At 43.0% G+C, this 19,766-nt stretch overlaps 1 long non-coding RNA gene across 1 annotated transcript; it reads right to left on the reverse strand.

Moving 5' to 3' along the window:
- Positions 1–252: 252 nt before the first annotated feature.
- LOC129382000 (uncharacterized) lies at positions 253–10,397 on the reverse strand. Its single transcript, XR_008610087.2, has 3 exons — positions 10,142–10,397; positions 8,870–9,005; positions 253–3,767 (listed from the first exon to the last, which is right to left on the reverse strand). It is a non-coding gene; the product is annotated as an uncharacterized lncRNA (long non-coding RNA).
- Positions 10,398–19,766: the final 9,369 nt, after the last annotated feature.

The raw sequence follows: 19,766 nt of genomic DNA on the forward strand, positions 1-19,766 counted from the left end.
AGCATTTACGAACAAAACAGCATGTGTAGCTGTGCATGCTGTTCAATATATAAGCATGCACTATTTCCTGAAATATATGTATGCTCCATTTACTGCCAGTGACCTGCTTATACCCAATAATTTAGTTTATTTTTCACCATGTGCTTGCATTGAATATCCCACAGGCATAGTAAGTTAAGCTATCAGAATAACAATCAGCTAGTCTAAGCTTACCTAATTGAACAAAATCATTGTAAAATTTGTGACGAAATGTCATAAGAAAAGTATTTATTATTTCATTAAAGAGAAATGATTACATAATAATGTTTGCACATTTTAAAAGTAAAAAGGAAGATAAGGAGTAAAACCATACCAATACAAAGACATAGGCACCGAATAATGGCACAGCTTGTTCAAATAGATTTTAAGCAGAAAAGTTTTTTTAAAATAATCTCACTACAAACTATCACATGTTTTCATTCGAAAAGCACTGCATCTTATTATAAAGTACAAAAATAACCGGTCACATAAGTAAGAACAAGTCTGAGTGTGTCTATGTTAACACAAGGATAGAAAGTTGGGCGAGTTGGTACAGTAACATGATCTTGGATTGTAGTGCGAAGTGACACGTACACAGACTAGAAGCAGACCAGGATGAGCGCTAACTCTCAAAAAAATTTTTATTGAAACGAAGAACATATATATATATAGGTGACTGCAAAAAACCGCAGCGTAAGAACATGACAAGGTATGAAGACATCAGTTAAACATATCAGGAAGTAAGGAAGTAAAAAAGGAAACAACAAAGACTACTTCAGCTTAACACACGTGTTCTGAAGATACTGAAATTCGCATCCTAACAGAGACAAAGATGCATGGCTAATGTAAGTCTCTCCCAATCTTTTAATGTGGAATGCCTCTCTATCTATTTGTTGTGAAAAACTTTGTTTCATATTGTGTGGACATTAGTAATGGCAAACTTAAGAGCTGAGTAAGCTAGTCATGTCCACACAATATGAAACAGTTTTTCACAACAAATAGGCCCGAGAAGGCTAGTTATCCTGTGCATTTATTATCACTAACCTGCAAAAAGCTTTTAAAATGGGTAAAAGGCCAGGCTAAGAAACAAGAAAAACAGAAAAAGAAGGTTTGCTGTAGTGCCCTATATACATAGATTATCAGATGGTTTATGGAACGTGGTCAGTACATATGATGTGGATAAAGTTTTCTCGGCCCCGCAAGTTGTCTATCATGTGCCTATGATAAATAGGAAACTTGAACAGGGTGGCAAAACAGAAAAGATAATTGCGGCGTTAGACATGTGTCCCTTTTTGTGCCTTGTAACACTGGTATAGTTTATCAGTATCCTCTCAAGTGCGGGAAGACTTACATTGTACAGATCGGCAGGTGCATTAATATTAGACTAAAAGAAAACAAATATTCACTTTCAAACCCTAATGCTTCACATCTAGCATCACATTGTTTCAATTGCGGTTGTAAACCTTTGTTTGAAGACACAAAAATTCTTTCGAGACAAATGTCAAACCACACGGGAAATAATCAAGGCATTCCACATTAAAAGATTGGGAGAGACTTGCATTAGCCATGCATCTTTGCCTGTTAGAATGCGAATTTCAGTATCTTCACAACACGTGTGTTAATCTGAAGTAGTGTCTTTTTGTTGTTTCCTTTTTTGACTTCCCTACTTCCTGATATGTTTAACTGATTTCTTCATACCTTGTCATGTTCTTATGCTGCGGTTTTCTGCAATCACTTTATATATATATATATATATATATATATATATATATATATATATATGTTCGTCGTTTCAAGAAATATTTAGTTGAGAGTTAGCGCTCGTCCTGTCTGCTTGTAGTCTGTGTCCGTGTCACTTCGCGCAACAATCCAAGAGCATGTGTGAACAAAACATGGCTAGTAATAACTAGTGAGCACTGCACAAAAGTTGAACATGAAAACTAGTAATAGTAAAGACATATACTTGCATAGACAATATATAATACTATAGACAATATTTTGCAGCTGAACTGCAAAATATTGCAAATATCACAAAAGCAGCATAAAAACTCGGCAGGACAGAGCACTGACTGTTAGTTATAGTTGCAATATGCACACCAAATCTAGACATAAGAAGGCAAAACTAAACTGCCAGAAATGGTCATCTCTCCAAGAGACCACTGAGGAACGAAAGGTACACTTTTTATAATTCCATCTCATAGATTACTGATCTAATTAAACTTGACACATGACGCCTTGTGTGTAACAAATGCCCTGTTCTCATTACATATGCATGATTACCAGCCTTGGTGAAAGAATGACTTGCACTAATGTTTGAACCCCGGTAAAAATGCTGCTTGTTCTCAACTTTCTGTTCCGACAGCACACTTGTGGGCAGTTGTGAACGTAGTTGCCTATAGGGCTCAAACACCATGTTTTGGCTGCACAGGTACTGTCTACCGAACACTTGGTTCAAGATAGCTTGCATCTCGGAATGTGCAGTCACACTGGTGGCACAGCATTATTTTTTCAACTTGCCAGTTGATAAAGCCTCAGCAGCTGCAATCACCTGCGATTGCTCGTAAAGGTGCCATAAGGTCAGGCAGCAAACACAGATACCACGTAGCAAAACTTTCAGAGTGCATTGTGTGAGTCGAGGTGTGTAATTTGTGCTTTAGTTTGGCAGCACTGCCATATTCACAACTATTCATTGCAGCTCCTACATTTCAACATCAACAAAATTAGGACAGTTCCTTCAGTATGGTGGCAGATGCTCAGCTGCAGGCTTTCTAGAACCATGCATTATCTTCAGACAGTGCCAGTACAGCCCGTAGCACATCTTTCAAGCCCTCCAGACAAGTACACAGATTACACTGTACACAGAGCATCTGGTATCCATTTACCTATAGAGGCAAGGTAGCCCCTAGAACACGTTTTGTGACAGGCATGCTGGGCACTTTGTCCCCTGAAATGCAAGTGCCATTTGGTACTTCAGTGCCTCTAGTGTCCTTTACATCTAAATGAATATTGAATACATAGTAGTAACATGAAGACGACAAACAAAAGCCATCAGCCATCAACTGTGTGGCAAATCTGGGTGCAAGCTATTCTCTTATCAAGTATACCTGTAGGCATTGTGACCAATGTGCTCCCAAGATGTATGAGGCATTATCATTGCAGAGTTGTAAGGACATGACAATCCTAGGATGATTATGTTCTTCAGGTTTTTTCCCCACTTTCCATCTTTTGAAACGTGTATACTAGTCATGAAAACAAAAATGCTACAACTGTTGTGTGATAAGTTTTGCGACTTTTTTCCTAGCAGCTCATTGAAACGAGCCACGATGACAAATTCATATGCTCTTACCTCATCAGACATAGAAATCTCTTAAACACTAACAAAACCAGATAGGCATTAGAGTGAGCATCACTTAAATACATTACACTGGTTTAAAGTTATTGCACCACTTTGTGCCAGGTAAAAATGTTATAAACATCAAAAATGTTAAGATTCTACGGCCAACCGTGAAAACTAAATAAAAAAATCATGAAGCTTTCTTAAACGGGTACAGGAGCTTTACAACTGGCCGTCTTGGTGATGGACACGCAGATAGATGAGCAGCCATTCCACTGAGACGAGAATGTTGAGGACTTCGCATGGAAGTCTGCGAGACACTGCAGAGTAGTTCTTGGTCCACATGAAGGAGATTGCTTGCATACACGTCTGGGCCACCATACTGAATGCATGGTGCTACCGGAACCTTTTCCCCCTGCATTGTGGTAAAAAAGAGGTGAGGTATGCAGACAGGACACGAGAGTAGAGAAGTGAACACGAACGGTAAAAACATGAAAAATTTCATTAAATTGTTTTAATAGATAAAATTTTTATACTATGTGTCATTCATTATGAGGGTTCATAACCGCAACATATTTCATATGTAAGCAGGTAGAATTATCAGCTTGGTCAGTTTGTACAAGCTCGTTTGAGGCAAGAAATCGAGTTTCACAAACACAACCTCAACATTCTCGATTGAAAAAGGAACACCTCAGATGACATGCAGTCCTCTGAGTGGGAATTGCACAGTTCAAGAAAAACAAATTAAAACTCACACACCAATCCCGAAAAAGGAATAAGCACCTGCTACTGCAAAAAAGCTAATTGATAGGTTTTAGTAGCACAAGGTCATCTTTGGCCAAAGAGCACCAAGTCTATATTGCAAAGATAAACTTAGCGCATCTTTACAAAGCAAATATATAAAGATGACTAATGCCTCTCTGCGCTACAGTTGCTTTGCTCTAGCGTGAAGTCATTTTAATGCATGCACACGTACATACACACGATACACCCAAGTGTAACAGCTGCAGAATTAAAATTGGGCAGCAACCAAGTCGCAACCTTTAACCCTTGATCCCAAGCTGTACTAGTGACTGCAGGTAGTACCAATATCGCCAATGACGAGTCGCACTCTTTCTGCCCGATGTTATGCTGCTGTTATTGTCAAAGATGAGTTACAGTCGGCATTGAGGGAAAGCTGCCCTCAAGAGCAGCTCTTATTTTTGTGTTATTTCTAACCAGAGACCAATGAAGTAATTATTTTTAGAATGAGAATGACACCGAAAAATTGAGTACGTAAAAAATTTGGAAAATTTTGTACATTTTTCCGGAATTAACTAGGGGGTTAACGGTTGAAGCGGCAATCCAGAAACTAGAACAAGTTTTGACATGTTTGCTACCATTGAATGCTAGAAAATATGTTGGCATTCTGTAGTTTTGTCCAACAATGCAAAATAGATTCTTAATAACTGAGGAAATAAATGGAAAAGTATCATGAAGTATATTTCGTGAATGTAATGCAGAATCACTCAACTTCTGTTACTATATAATCTCCACTTGATTAACCTGCACTTCCTGAACTAGTTCAGGAGGTGCTCCATTTCAATACTCATTCCACCAGTTCAACGTGACAGCAACTGCACGTTGTGATTTGTTTTACTTAGTGCAGGCTTTGTACAGGGCGAGTTCACAGCATTCCCTGCACTTGGACGAAAGGTAGTGCATGTTTACGCAGCAGGTGTGGTGCCGCTTCTGCAAGAGTGAGGTGCAGAAATCAGTTTCATACAATAATTACTAGAGGTAACTCTGACATTAGTGTCCACAAATCAAACAAGAACGGCTGTACCAGCATGGAAATTATGGGAAGTACATGGATTTGCCTAAACTTCGTCTGTTTGGCTTCAAGCGGCTTTGTGACTTTGTAAACTAGTCATTTTCAACAATATACTGTGTAATAAATAAATAAACATTAAAACCGTCCGACGACAGGATTCAAACACAGGAACTCTAGAGCAGAAGTCTGATATTGAAACCATTAAGCCACGGAGGCATGTAACGACAAGCGAGTGCAACGCCCTGATGAAGTTATCGCGGGCATACCAGTGCCTTGAGACGCTTGGCGCCTTTCGATTTGGCCACCTGGACAAGCTCAATCGTTGCAATTAATAGCAATTGTGCGTGTTGGCGCCGTCTTCTGCACTTCGAAGAGTATAGACTGCGCTGAAATTTACGACAATAAGATTTATATAGCGTATAATATACGAAGCCACAAGAACGTCTGAATTCACAAGCATGAATATCAGACAAATCCATGTGCTTCCCATCATTCCCATGGTGGTACGACTGGAGCGCCAGAGTTCCCTCTAGTAATTACTGTAAGAAACTCTATGGCAGAAATAACCGAAGTGCCTGGCATTTTGTTCTGGAGTAATAAACACAAGTTTTGCTGTCCCATAAATCTTACTGGTCATTAATTCCAAGTTTTAGTGCAGTCACATGTCTAGTAGTCAATTGTGGTATTTTGCATAAACATTGCAAAGCCAACTGTGATGAATGTTCACTCTGGTAAATTGTTTATCACTCTGGTAAATTGTTTATGATCGAGTAGCATAGACTACTGAAGCAATCTCTGGAAGGCAAGTGAAGTAATTTTCTTATTAGCAGCCTTTAAGCAGCATTCGAGCATATGACACATGCACCTCAGATATGCAGATATTTCCTTGACTCAGCAAGAAGCGATGCTTCATGTTCCACGAGGCTACTTCAACCAAAGCAGTATTGGTGCTCTCTAAAAACAATACCAATGCAGATGATCCAAATATTTTTCAGGGGCAACAGTTATACCTGAAATCATGCTAGATTAGTTTTTTTAAACACATGATCAGACCATGTTAGAAGTGCTTCTTAAAATCCTATTTATTAGACTAGTCATATATCTGAACACAAAGGCTACTAATTAGGTCCCATGCTATATCGTCATCTTAACAAAAAACTTCACTTAGTAATACACATGCTGTGATAAGATTTGAGACCACATTGAGATGCTGAACAAAGTGAACTCATTATTATTAAAATGAAGCTCCTGTTCTTCCAAATGAGAAGAAAGGATACTGAGGGTCAAACTTTTTCTGAATCACAGCTGGAAGATGCCAGGGAAGGCACGTGGAAACTTATTTGTAATTTTGTATTTAAATGTAGAAATGATAAAGGGAAATGAAAATGGTAAAAAAAACAGGCATGGGGGGAGAACGAACCTACAGCATTTGCATTAGGCATGCGATGCACTAACCACTGTGCCACCGAGGCAGCATTCAACCGTCCACAATGGCCCCTCAGATTGTCGACGCTCGAACACGGCCGTAGTACCACAGTGGTTAGTATATCACATGCGTAATGTGAAGGTTATGGGTCCGTTCATCACCCACAGGTGGATATCTTTTAATCCACTTTCATTTACCTAGAATTTATCATTTCTATACTTCATATAAAAAACTTAAAACATGTTCCTGTATGCTTTCCTTGGCCTCATTATCTGCTGGCTTCTTCCAGTTCTGTTACTTCAAACACTTATACATATTCTAATCTGGTAAGTAAACAGCTTTTGCATGATGCTGGAATGCAATATAAAACATTATTGCAGGGCCGTGTTATGTAGAATGTCTTACATTGCCCAGGCAAGGTGTATTAATGTCAATCTGAAAAAAAAATTCCCACTCTAAGCAGAAATGCTGTGTACTGCTGTGTGCAACAGGGTTTAACGAAAACAACTTGTTCAGAAATAAAGCCACCAAACAACGAGGAAATATGAAAACTAGATGAAAATTTGTGCAGTTGCATGTTAAAAATTTAGCACAGCAACAGATGAAGACATAATGAAGGAAGCGCGAGGATGGTTTATTTTGGACACATGAGGGAATATACTTGAAAGATGCATATGAGCTTACACGTGGAGAAATATTGTTTATGTAGCAGCTAAACTACGAACAGGCCTAGAACCCACTGATACAAGTTGTCGAGCATGTAAATCTTATCATGCCCTTAAGTCAAAGAAACATGGCCGTTTCGCATGATTCGCTACTCATGGCTGGCTCACACAACTTAGCCACTGCTATATATGCCTTGTAATTACCAGGTGGTCTGTCTGACATGTGCAAGCTTTAAATATGTAAAAGTGCCACGTAGCTGGACAGCACCAAGGTAATGTCGTTTGCCATTGTTTTGAGGAAGTGAAACCAATTCTTGCATTTTTCCTAATTAGGTAATTAGTTATTAACGATTATTTAACTGCTCAAATATTATATTCAAAGCAAGAGTCAGTGCGAAAATTGTAGAGCATCCTGAAAAATTACCAATCCAGCTTTCTACTGCTCAATATGTGCAACAAGTTTTTTTTTCAAGCTTGAAAGAAGCCAGTGAATACATGCGAAAAGTGCCATGCAACTAACCACTCGTGCACCTGAACACCATTTGGCTCCTCCTTTCATGCTTGAAAAAAAACTTTTTGAGAAGAATATTTTAGAAATTGATTAATTATTATTGACTATGTTTTAGGCAAAATGCATGAAATAGTGTGACTGCCACCTCCATTTTCGGCGACATGAATTGACTCCATTTTCATGTCCAAATCCAGCTATACCTGGTGCGTGTTTTGAGCTGGTTCTGTAATTTAGGCTGGTTTTGACTAATTGAAGCTTCGCACCCTAATAACAGAGTCAGCCTAAAAAGAAATTGGTACATAAGTGGTCGCTGTCAGTACTCCATACTCCTTTAACTTAGTGCAAAGTGCTTGTGAGCCAAGAAGTTGGTAGTTCTAAGCAGTATTTCTCATTTTGACCTGGTGTTATAGCCCACTTACTATGATGCCATGCTGCTCAGTCATGCTGGTCCTAACTTCAATGTAGGCCATGGCAGCTGCCCTCCAATGGGGTAAAATGCAATAACGCTTATGCACTTAGATTCGGGTGTACATTAAAGAAGGCCAGGTTCCCAAAACTTCAGGTTGTGACTTTGGAATGTAAAAGCCCATAATTTAATTTTAAAATCTAAAGGTGCTTTATTAGGAGCAGGGGCATCATTTTGAGCTTTTACTGCACTGCCACGGCAACACGAAGCTCCGAGTAAGTAAAAACAATTTCTTAGACAACGTACATATCTTGCAAACATTTACAAACACTTCTCTGCATGCACCTCTGTTGCTGTTATATTTAGATCCGTATGCCAAGGCGGGTTATGATGTTAGAACATGTTTCAAACTTGTTTTTTTTTACCGCTTTAATGTTATTGGTTATTTTGCATCTCATTGTGTGTCGAACGCACATTTCAGTGCATCAATTTCTTCAGAAAGTGCACTCCTCTTTATTTATTTGTGCATGCAGAAAGGGTTCAGAAGAACTGCTTTCTGAAGATCTGTATAACAAGCAAAAAACAATTCTATGTAGGCTGCACAAAGAGAAAGGATGGGTTTGTAAATATGTTATTTAGTTCTTAAAAAAAGAGGCAGCTGTCAGTATTCTGTTCCAAAGTAAAAATTGCCCCTACCTGGCTCTGTTTCATTTTCCGATGTTGATGGTCCATTCGGGGGCACTCAACTGATAGGCTGCACTTTGGCGATGTGGGTGTGCTGTCACCAGGCCAGAGGTCGATCGACATCCTCACCAAAAGTCGAGTCCAAACGCTATAAAAGAAACATCTCATCATTTTGCTATCAGTTTTGTCATCTTGCGTGTTTCACACACGGCCGTAAGTGAAATATTTCGTCACTTGGATACTGAAAAAAATTCAAGCATTTTCTGGCAGCCAAGCTGAATACACATAAATGGAGAACATTAAAGAGCAAATGCAGTTGTCACATTAGATTGATCAAGTACAGCAGAAATGGAAATAAATCAGTGATACTGTGTCTGTTGGCTCTGAATGCAAGAAACGTAAAAACAGGAACTTGCAGCCACGCCACTTTGAATTTCCCGCGTTTGCTACACCTCACAACAAGTTTGGCATCGTCCGGTACTCGGGGATAGTAATCGCTTAAAATCAAGATGAACGAGCGTCGGCATAAATGAACAGGATACTTAACCGGGCAATATTGGCGCATAAAACAACTCACGTAGCGAAGCTACTGTCAATTACCCGATGACGCATCTGCGGGCGGTGCGGTTTGGGCGAACGATTCAAAAAGGAATGAGAGTTTCACTTGTTTCACGCCTACTAAGCTAAGACAGAATTTGAGTTTCTTACTAAACTATACTGGACATTTACGCTCCGAATAAAACGCTGGAAATTTTGTTACGTCACATTGCATACGTATGAAAGTGAGGAAATTGCTTTTATTGTATTCTGCCCAGACGGCATGCAGCAGCTACCACTCTCATGCAACAAAAGCATGAAAGTGATACTCGCGGCACAGAAAACAAACATATACACCGCCAACGTTACGCCCCTTAGAGTTGGAACTAAGCACGATCAAGCCAGTTAGTTTTCTAGCTTTCATAACGCCATGAACACGACCAAACATCGCGCGAAACAACTGTCTGCTCTCGAAAATTATTACCGCTTCCATTTATATACCTATCGCTGCCACAAGCAAAAGTCAATGGGCTAGCTGTCCACAAGCCGCAGATTAGACAGCAACACATTACGGTAACGTAAAACAATTTCAACGCTGACTTAGCAGCCGCGGTGTGCTCTAAGTGCCACAGTTCTCGTTTCCCGCTCGAAATTCACACCATGATGACGGGCACTGCATCTTTCACATGAAATATTGCACGCTTTGCTCCGGAGCTCAATAGGAGGGCGAAACGCATTTGCACGTACCTGAAATCCGCATGCCGGAAACCCGTCGACGCTTCCGAGAACGGGGCACACAGCCATACACCCGTACGGCGGCTTGACTTGGACGTGAGGCACTTCTATCAAATATTTCACATGCGACATGTTTCACACCGATTGCGCGAACACGAGAAAATGCCGCAGGTCGCAATGCGACGCCGTGCACCCGTGCATCTACCGATGAGCTGCGTGCGCGGACTTGCAGAAAAACAGAACTATGACAAAACGGCCGGCGCGAAAGGATGGCGGCTCTCGTTGCGGAGACGAAGCGGACAATGACGCGCGAATGAATGTTGCCAACTGTTGGTTCCGCGTTATGCCGGCGGTGGTGGCTTTAGTGGCGTGTGTTGCGGCTGTCTAATTTTTTATTTCTTTTCCCCAAACAGTATAGCGAAGATCAGTTCTTTGTTTGCATTTTTACTGTGTCGTTTGGTATTATCTTTTTGTCCTTTAATGCTATTAAGCAGCCAATTATGCCCCCCCCCAGGTTCGCGCGCGCCAGCTTTGCGCGCAAATCTCGGAGGCCATAAGACAACGCGTTAAAAAATGCCGTTCTTGTCGTTAACGTTTCATCATCGTTTCTTCAACTGAGGTAGAGGCGTAGTGTCCCTTTTCCCGGGGTGGGGAGGGGGCGATCAAGACGGAGTTGGTTGTTATCGCGACATCCGCGAACCCTGCAATTTTTTTTTATAACGTAAGCATTTCTATAATTACCCACAAATAAAAACCATCCGTCCGTCAGTCCGTACCGCACGATACCTTTCAAAATAGAACCCGCAGCAGCGAGTGAATTCACCTTCGTGCTAGCTCTCGCTTCAACGCGACCGAAGCGGCGAGAACACAGCGCTCACGAAGCTCTCAGCATATGCCGCACTATGCTCTTTTCGCAGATCACTTTCAAGATAGGTGTACGCGCGTCTGTTTTCAAAGCGAAGTAAACGGTGACAACACAGCGCGTGAAGTTTTCAGCAGTGGGCACACTCTGTCCAAATTGCAGTTCGCTTTCGAGATACGGTTCGCGCGGCCGTGCCACAAGCAGCCGCCGCCGCCGGAGAACGGTTGATAATGGTTCGACGCGGTTGAGAAGTGCTAAAGAGCGATAACGGCTCAAAACGAACGTAACGTCACAGCGCACCTGGCCCCGCCACCTGCAGTACTTTGCTTGCGCCATTCACTTGGCGCCGCCGACCACAGCAGCTCGTGTCGCCGCAGCGCTGTCGCTTATACTCGTCGGATCAAGTCTCATAACATTGATAACGACATGGACTGCGTGTGGATGAGGAAGAGTCACAATGCTTACACATACTTAGACAAATCTGAGAGCAGTTCCTGTGTGATTTTTTTTACCGGAAATGTGCAGTCAGCGGTGACCCAGAGTTGACAATGCATGTAAGAGGGGTGCCAAGCTTTTTTTTTATGAGAGTCTTGCCCAGCTCCCAAAGATCTGCTCAAGCTAAGACTTGCTGATGGCTGTATGTGTTTTTTTTTTTATTGTCGCATGGGGGCCCTCGAACCGCCACGAATCCTACAGTGTAATGACATTAGAGCAGTATTCACGTCCAAAGGGAAATGCAGCCGGTAATTGGGCTGCATAAGGCTTGCGGCCCGGTGGCAGCGGCCCAACCCTCCCCCGTTTCCATTGACAAGTTAGGGGGAGGGGTCTGGAGCAATCTTACACCCCCCTCCCCACAGTGGTGTAGCCAGAAAATTTTTTCGTGTGAGGGGGGGTGGGGTTCCAATTGACCGTGGAGGGGGAAGGAGCGGGGCCATTGCCATAGTAGCAAAAAATTTACTGTTAGTGAGCGTTACTAGTGCCCGGCGTGCCCCACTTGGCTACGCCGCTACTAGCCCCCCCCCCCCCCCCCCCCCCACCCCGCAATCGTCGCAAATCGAGCTATCAGAACGTGCATGACACGCATGCATGTCATAACATGAATGACATGCCGCGAAGCTGGCTTGGATGTCGTCACATCATCATCATCATCAGCTTATTTTGACGTCAATCGCAGGACGAAAGCTTCTCCAGCGATCTCCAATACCCCTGTCTTGTGCTAACTGGTTCCATGTGTCTTCAAGTTTCCCAATTCCATCACGTCCACATTATTCTCTGCCGTCCTCGACGGTGCTTCCCTTCCCTTAGCACCCATTCTGCAACTCCAATAGACCAACAGTTCTCTCCCTTACGCATTGCAATGTCTGCCAAACACGACTTCTTCCTCTTAATGTCAACCAGAATATCAGCTATCCCCGTTCGCTCTCTAATCCAGATCGCTGTCCTCCAGTCTATTATCGTCATGCCTAATAACTTTCATTCCATTGCTCGTTGCGCGGTCCTGAACGTCTTCCCAAGCTTCTTTGGTAACTTCCAAGTTTCGGCCCCATACGTTAGTAACGGTAGAAAGCAATGATTAGCAGTAAGCTCCCTGGTCATGATTTAGTAATGCCTGCCGTAAGCTCTCCAGCTAATTTTTTATTTTTGTTAATTTCCTTGATCAGAGGCCCCTGCGAGTAATTAACCTCAATAAACGTACTTCTGCACAGGTTCTAGAGGCTGACTGCCGACCATGACATTCGTTCTCTCGCCAGGCTACGGAACATTACTTTTCTCTTCTGCATACTAACTCTCAATCAGACTCTTATATATACACTTTCTTCGCCAAGGTCCTCAAACGTTTGTTGCAAATAGCCTGCAGCTTTGCTGAGTATGCCAATGTCATCTACAAACCGTAAGTTGGTGAGCTATTTACCGTTAGCCCTCACTCCTAAGAATTCCCAGTCTAACTGGTTGCACACCTTTAAGTATTCAGTGATAGCATTGTAAATATTTTGCCATTGATCATATCAAGCCTTTTGCAGATATCTGGCTATGCAAAGTCTGCGCGTTAGTGGCATCCGTTCGATATCAACATTAGTGGGAAACTTCATTTTTGACCGCTGTTCGGAGCCAGCGCGCTGCTGCCTAGATGCCCCGATCTAATCATTCCAGCGACCTGATTCAAGCGCAGGTAGCGCGCGTTTCATGTAAAGCCAATATCAACGCCTTAACTGGCAATGTTCATTTATCATATACTGTAAGCTTGTTCACTTACTCCCTTATAATTAGGGTGTATATTAGAAAGACTGGGGTGTTCCAAGGGCGTTTTCTTGTTGAACACCCTTTTCCATTAAAAAAGGGTGTTTCAAGGGTGTTTACAAGGGTGAAAAGATGAATACACCCGTATTACACCCATACGGGTGTGAAAATTTTTAGAGTGAGCCTCCGATGCGCCGAAGCCTAGAGGCGGGAGTATCCACAGCACGCAGCCGGTGCAAATGACCGCATAAGCCAAGGTAGGCAAGAAGGTCTATGAATACAGTGGAGCAAAAGTGCTAGCAGTAGCTTGCTGAGCACTATCTGGCAGCCACAGTATGGACGGTGACCGTCAATCGCAAAAGCCAAACAGAGAACACCGGGGTCCTAGTAGCTGGACGTGTTGAGCCAGCCACGGCTCCAATGCCGGACGTTCTCGTACGTTTAGCGAATTGACCATTCAGTTAGGCTCCGTATACGAGCTGAATGCATGGGCATGGGGTCAGCCACGAACCCCCAACCGACGCTGCATAGTTAGTACCGTCAGAAAGGGGAGGAGAATAAGCACCGAATCAGGGAGTGCCGGGGTCCAAGTCGCTCGATATAAGGGGGCCAGCCACGGCGCCCACACCGGCCACTCCGCAGCAATCGGCTGTCCCAGTTGCTGGAACGCCCATCGGTTCAACAGTGGTCGCAGTGACAGAAAGGGAATAGCCACGAAACTGTGCCAAATGCATTTACCATGCATCCACCATACGATCTGTGCACCATACGATCTGACGATAGGTTTCTTGTTCTCCTGCCGTGCCCACGCACATGTCTAGGCTGTGCCTATAGCTGCTATTGCTCATGTATGCTGCTTGTTTGTGGAGATATAGAAATGAATCCAGGCCCAACAGTTGACGAAATGTTTCAGAGACTCATTGAGGGGCAGAAAGACATTAGGTCTCGTTTAGAGGCAACGGAAAGGGCACTGGGGAACTTTGGTGATCGCTTGAATAAGATAGAGGCAAACATAAAAGATCTACAGATGAAAACAGATGGGATTGACAACATAAGCAAAGCTTTAAATGGTGTGCAGGATGCACTTACACGGCATCAAGACAGACTCGATGATTTGGAAGATAGAAGTCGGAGGTCAAATTTAATTGTTTTTGGCGTAAAGGAAGATCCTATTGAATCAGAGTCAGACTTGCGCAGAAAAGTTATCGATGATCTCTTTTCTGCTAAATTGGGAGTGCAGTGTTCATCTGTAGCTCGAATCCATAGACTGGGGAAAAGTTCTTCTAATCGCCCTGTCATAATGTACTTTCAGGACTATAGAGAAAAGCAAGCGGTCTGGAGCAATGTATCTAAACTAAAGGGAAAAAACATTAGAATCGATAATGACTACTGCGCGGAAACGTTGTGCAAACGAAAGCATCTTTGGCAAAGTGCAAAACTTGAAAAAAAGGCTGGAAGTAAGATTTCCTTGGTTTATGACAAGTTGAAGATCGATGGGCGGTACTATAAATGGGATGCTGCTCTAAACTCTAGAACATTGATAGAGCGCAACACCAGATCCTTATTTGAAAGCTAACGGCCAGATACGTCCGATGTGCGGTTAGTTTCTTTCAATGCAAGAAGCATTGTGAACAAAAAAGATAAACTGGAAGATTGTTTGCACTCTTTGGATCCGCACGTGTGTGTCATAACTGAAACCTGGCTACACGACCAAATAAGTGACGATGACATTGTCCCACCAGGTTATTATCGGTTATATCGGCGGGACCGAGGATCTAGAGGGGGTGGTGTTGCTGTGGTTGTTAAATCCTTTGTCGATGTTGACGTAGAAAGCCAGATTGCTGAGCATGAAAGCCTTTTTTTGAAAATCAAAGTGAAGGAAACGGCGTTTTATTTGTGTGCAGTTTATCGTGCTCCAGACACTGATGAAAGCTTTTTGAGTAAATTGTATGACCGTTTGTTGTTGTTACGAAATAAGAATGTTATTGTAACGGGTGACTTTAATTTGCCTTTAATAAATTGGAACAATTTGTCTTTTGGATTATCGCATACGAGCGATAGAATCCTTGATGTTATGCTTGCTCTTGGTCTTGACCAAATAGTTACTGAATGTATTCGCGGAACATCAATTCTTGACCTGCTGTTCATTAGTGAAGGATTTAGACAAGGAACTGTTACAATTGAACCTGGCATATCTGACCATAAGTTAATTTCTTTTTCCTGGAAGGTCGAAAAATCAAAAACACGTGCGCTTGATGTCGCTACAGTTAAGGAATTTAGTAGAGCTGACGATGTGGCGATTATTGACTACATTGAAGAAAATGTTGGGATTACATGTGATGATGTGGAAAGCTCTTGGCAAAGGTTCGCTAATGTGCTTAGGCATTGCATTAAAAAAATACGTTCCAAACAGAAAAATACTTAAAAAGCGGAAGCATCCATGGATTACTCGTGAAATTATACACATTAAGCGTAGACTTAAGAGATATCGTAAGAAGCAGGGGACGTCAACGCCACTGTTTATAGAAATCAAACGTGAGCTATTATCAAAGGTGAGCTGCGCCAGGACTAAATATTTTACACACACATTAGCAGAGTTTCTAAAGACTGATCCGCAGAAATTTTGGCAGCATTTGAGTAAACCCAAAGATGCAGTTACTAAAATAAAAGTTAGGGACAAGATTATCACTGATGCTGCCGAAATAGCTGAGAATTTTAATCGGTATTTCTACGAGGTGTTTTCAGAATTAGATGAATATGAAATAAAAGCAGTGGCTGCACCAGAGGATGGCATTGAGGTAACTCGTGAGGGTGTTCTGGCGATGCTCTTGAAACTGGACACTAAAAAATCCGTTGGACCCGATGGTCTTCCAAATGTATTTTTGAGGCGTTACGCAGAACAAATATCAGGCTGCCTCACAGGCATCTTTAAACTCTCATTAGCAAACGGAAAAATTCCTTCACAATGGAAAATAGCACGGGTGGTTCCCGTATATAAGAAAAGTGATCGATTGTCTGTTTCAAATTATCGGCCTGTTTCCATGACATCCAGTTGCTGTAAGATGTTAGAGCATATTGTAGCCGGTTACCTGCGAAAGTTCCTGAGCGATCATAATCTTTTGTCGGATAATCAGCACGGGTTTCGGCAGGGGTTATCCACAGTTACTCAGACTGTTTTGTCTGTACATGAATTTGCGCGGGTGCTTGATATGTCCGGGCAAACGGACGTGGTTTTCTTTGATTTTAGCAAGGCCTTCGATAAGGTGCCACATGGCAAACTTCTCTATAAGATGGAATGTATGGGTATACCATTTTTTATTATTCGATGGATTCAAGACTACCTTACAGACAGACGGCAATATGTGGAAATTAATAAGACCGCTTCTAGTGTTGTTAATGTTCATTCAGGAGTTCCTCAAGGAAGTGTGCTGGGACCTTTGTTATTTTTAATATATGTAAATGATTTAGTTGCGGTTGTTCCTAAAGATGTCTCTGTTAAGTTGTTTGCAGACGACTGTGTTGTGTTTAAACAAATTTCATCTGAACATGACCACATCTCTGTTCAAAAAGTAGTTTTTGCTATTGAAGAATGGTGTCTGAAATGGGCTATGGAACTTAATAGTGAAAAAACTGTTCTCTTACGTATAACTAGAAAGAAGTCTTCCATTTTGCTTCCTTACTTTCTTCGCGGCAACCTGATTTTGGAAGTTGACAAATATAAATATTTAGGCATAACACTCGACAATAAGTTAAAATGGTCGGCTCACATTACTAATATTTCTACATCTGCATTTCGAAAGCTATGGGTTTTACGAAGAAAGCTAAAAACTGCCCCTGCACACATAAAAAAATTGGCTTACGAAACTTGTGTGCGGTCTTTACTTGAATATGCTTCAGTAGTGTGGGACCCATACACAAAAAAAGATATAATGACCCTTGAAAAAGTCAATAGGAAAGCGGTTAGGTTTGTATACGGAAAATACAAAAGGGAAGACTCTCCTTCGCAGTTAATGATCTCAAATAACATTCATACACTAGAAACCCGCAGGAAGATTAATAGATTGGTATTCTTGAACAATAGTTTAACAGGAAAAAATAAGCTCCAGCTTCCAGAGTGCATTAAGCGTCCTCTAGTGAGAAGGACTCGGAGCGTTCATGAGCATTCACTTGCTCCCATCTTCGCCAAAACTAACAGCTTTAAGTACAGTTTTTTCCCAAGAACAGTAGAAGATTGGAATTCGTTACCGGCATCTGTTTTTTCCTCCCAAAATTTTTCTGATGCGTTACATCGTCTCCTTACCTGATATGTATGTTTTGTATCCTTGTGCTGCTAATATTGTATAATTTTATTCTTTTGGTATCCGTATGCTGCTAATATTGTACAATTTTATTCTTTTGGTTTATTCTTTTGATATATGTGTGCTGCTAACATTGTATAAATTTTATTCTTTTGGTTATGTAACAATGTAAATTCATTCCTGCTTGGGCCAAGCAATGGCCTGCAGTATTCTGAAATAAATAAATAAATCCACTGGAGGCACATCCCGCGGGCAGTCCGGCACCGCCGCGCTCACCAAGCCGTTCGATGCGGGTAAGGATGGCGCGATTGCGGGCGCTTTGGAGCAGTATCGGGTAATCCGCGACCCGAATGGTCTCGCGTGAGGCACCGTCCAGGTGGCCCGCCAGCTCCCTCGTCAGTGTACAATCAGTGAGGTAATGATGAAATGTTTCGGCAATCATGCCACACGGGCACAACGCGGTGCGCGCAAGGCCAAACCTGTTCAAATAGTAGGGGAAGCGGCCGTGTTCCGTGAGAATATGAACTAAAGAGCGGGATGGCGGGAAGAACGCAGGAATCTGCACAACGCTGGGCACCCAGTGAATAAAAGCTGTATCGTCATGGGCAGACCGCCACCTGAGGCCCCACTCACGTTGCATCTGAGCGTAGAATTGGGTTTTAATAGCTCGGATGGAGGTGCGCAGTACGCGCGGGAGGCCATAACGTGCAGCACTAGCGGCAGCGTCATCTGCCAGCTCGTTTCCCAGAATGTTACGGTGCCCTGGCACATGATGCAGAGCAATGGAAAAGCGAGCTGAAAGACTCCGGAGGGCACGCTTAAGCTGCACTACCCGCATGTCAGTAGAAGTAAAGGCAGAAATGGCCGACAAAAGAGAGAGGCAATCGGAGTATACATTGACTACGGTAACCGATGTCGGCATGAACATTAAGTAGGCGAATGCCTCTTGTAATGCAACCGCTTCTGCGCAGTACGCACTGCTCGCTCCGCGTTATACTAAATTTCCCTATGTGAAGAACGCGTTGGTGAGGGCTCATCACTACATACGCGGCTCCCGCAGAGAACTGCGTAAAGGAGCCATCCGTGTAGATGTGCAATGCAGGGCTAAGGGACTTGCTGAAGGCTGCGCTGGGTGTGAGCTTGCGAAACGGATACCTGAATCGATCGGCCGGGTCATCGGTCCACTGATCATATCCGTATGCGATGTTCTCCGGATGGAAATACAGAGGTCCGAAACACATAGGCTGTCGTAATGTAAATAATCTAAACTCGGCAAGTATTCTGTCCAATTCTAATGTTAAAGGCGGCGCCCAGGCAAGGATTTGCAGTGCCGCTGTTCGCGTGGTGCGATACGCTCCCGTGAGAGCAAGCAGCGGAACCCGTTGTAATGATTCCACCTTGTCCCTAAGCTGGCTATCGGGGCAATCCGACCACCAGACCGGTGCAGCGTACGTGATGATTGGCAGAATTACCTGGCGATACAGCTTCTGTAGAGTACCCGGTCGAAGGGAGTAATGAAGGCGAAGATAAGCTAAAATTTTGTGAGTGGTGCGTTCCAATTTTCGCCTGACGTAATCCGCGTGAGGTTGAAAACCTAATCTCGAATCAAATACTACCCCAAGAATTTTTAAGCTGTCTTTTTTACGGAGGCGTCCCTCACCCATACACACTTTAAGCCCCTGCCCCGCGACCGAAGCAGTGCCGCGAGGAAACGCCACAAAAAAGGATTTTTCCACATTAATGGCGACCCTGACTTCTTGAGACCAAGCGTGCACGCGGTCCAAAATCCGGGCCGCCTTTCTTTCAATGTCAGCTCGGTTCACGCCAGGTACAACAATGACGGTATCGTCAGCGTACGCTTGAGCAAACGCGTCCCCTGGGAGATCCAACTCCAGGAGCCCTCGGACCACCACGTTCCACAAAAGCGGACTGATGGGGGACCCCTGTGGGCTCCCCAATGTAGGTGTTGCAGACACTTCTCCCGAATGGGAACGGTACACGATGGTGCGATCAGTTAGAAAGGAGCGTAGTAAATGGAATAGGTTACGTGGGCAACCGTTGCGCTGCATGTATGAGAGTACTTGCGGGTGCCAGGCGGAATCGAAGGCACATTTAAAATCAATGGCAATCAGAATAGCCGGCGTTTTTGACTGTTTCAGGACTTGGAGTCGGCGGCGCAATTCGTACAGGGCCATGACGGCACTCCTTCCATGAGTAAAACCGAATTGATTTGCGTGGA

The sequence above is a fragment of the Dermacentor andersoni genome, chromosome 10 (genome assembly GCF_023375885.2).
Source record: "Dermacentor andersoni chromosome 10, qqDerAnde1_hic_scaffold, whole genome shotgun sequence".
Classification (NCBI taxonomy): domain Eukaryota; kingdom Metazoa; phylum Arthropoda; class Arachnida; order Ixodida; family Ixodidae; genus Dermacentor; species Dermacentor andersoni.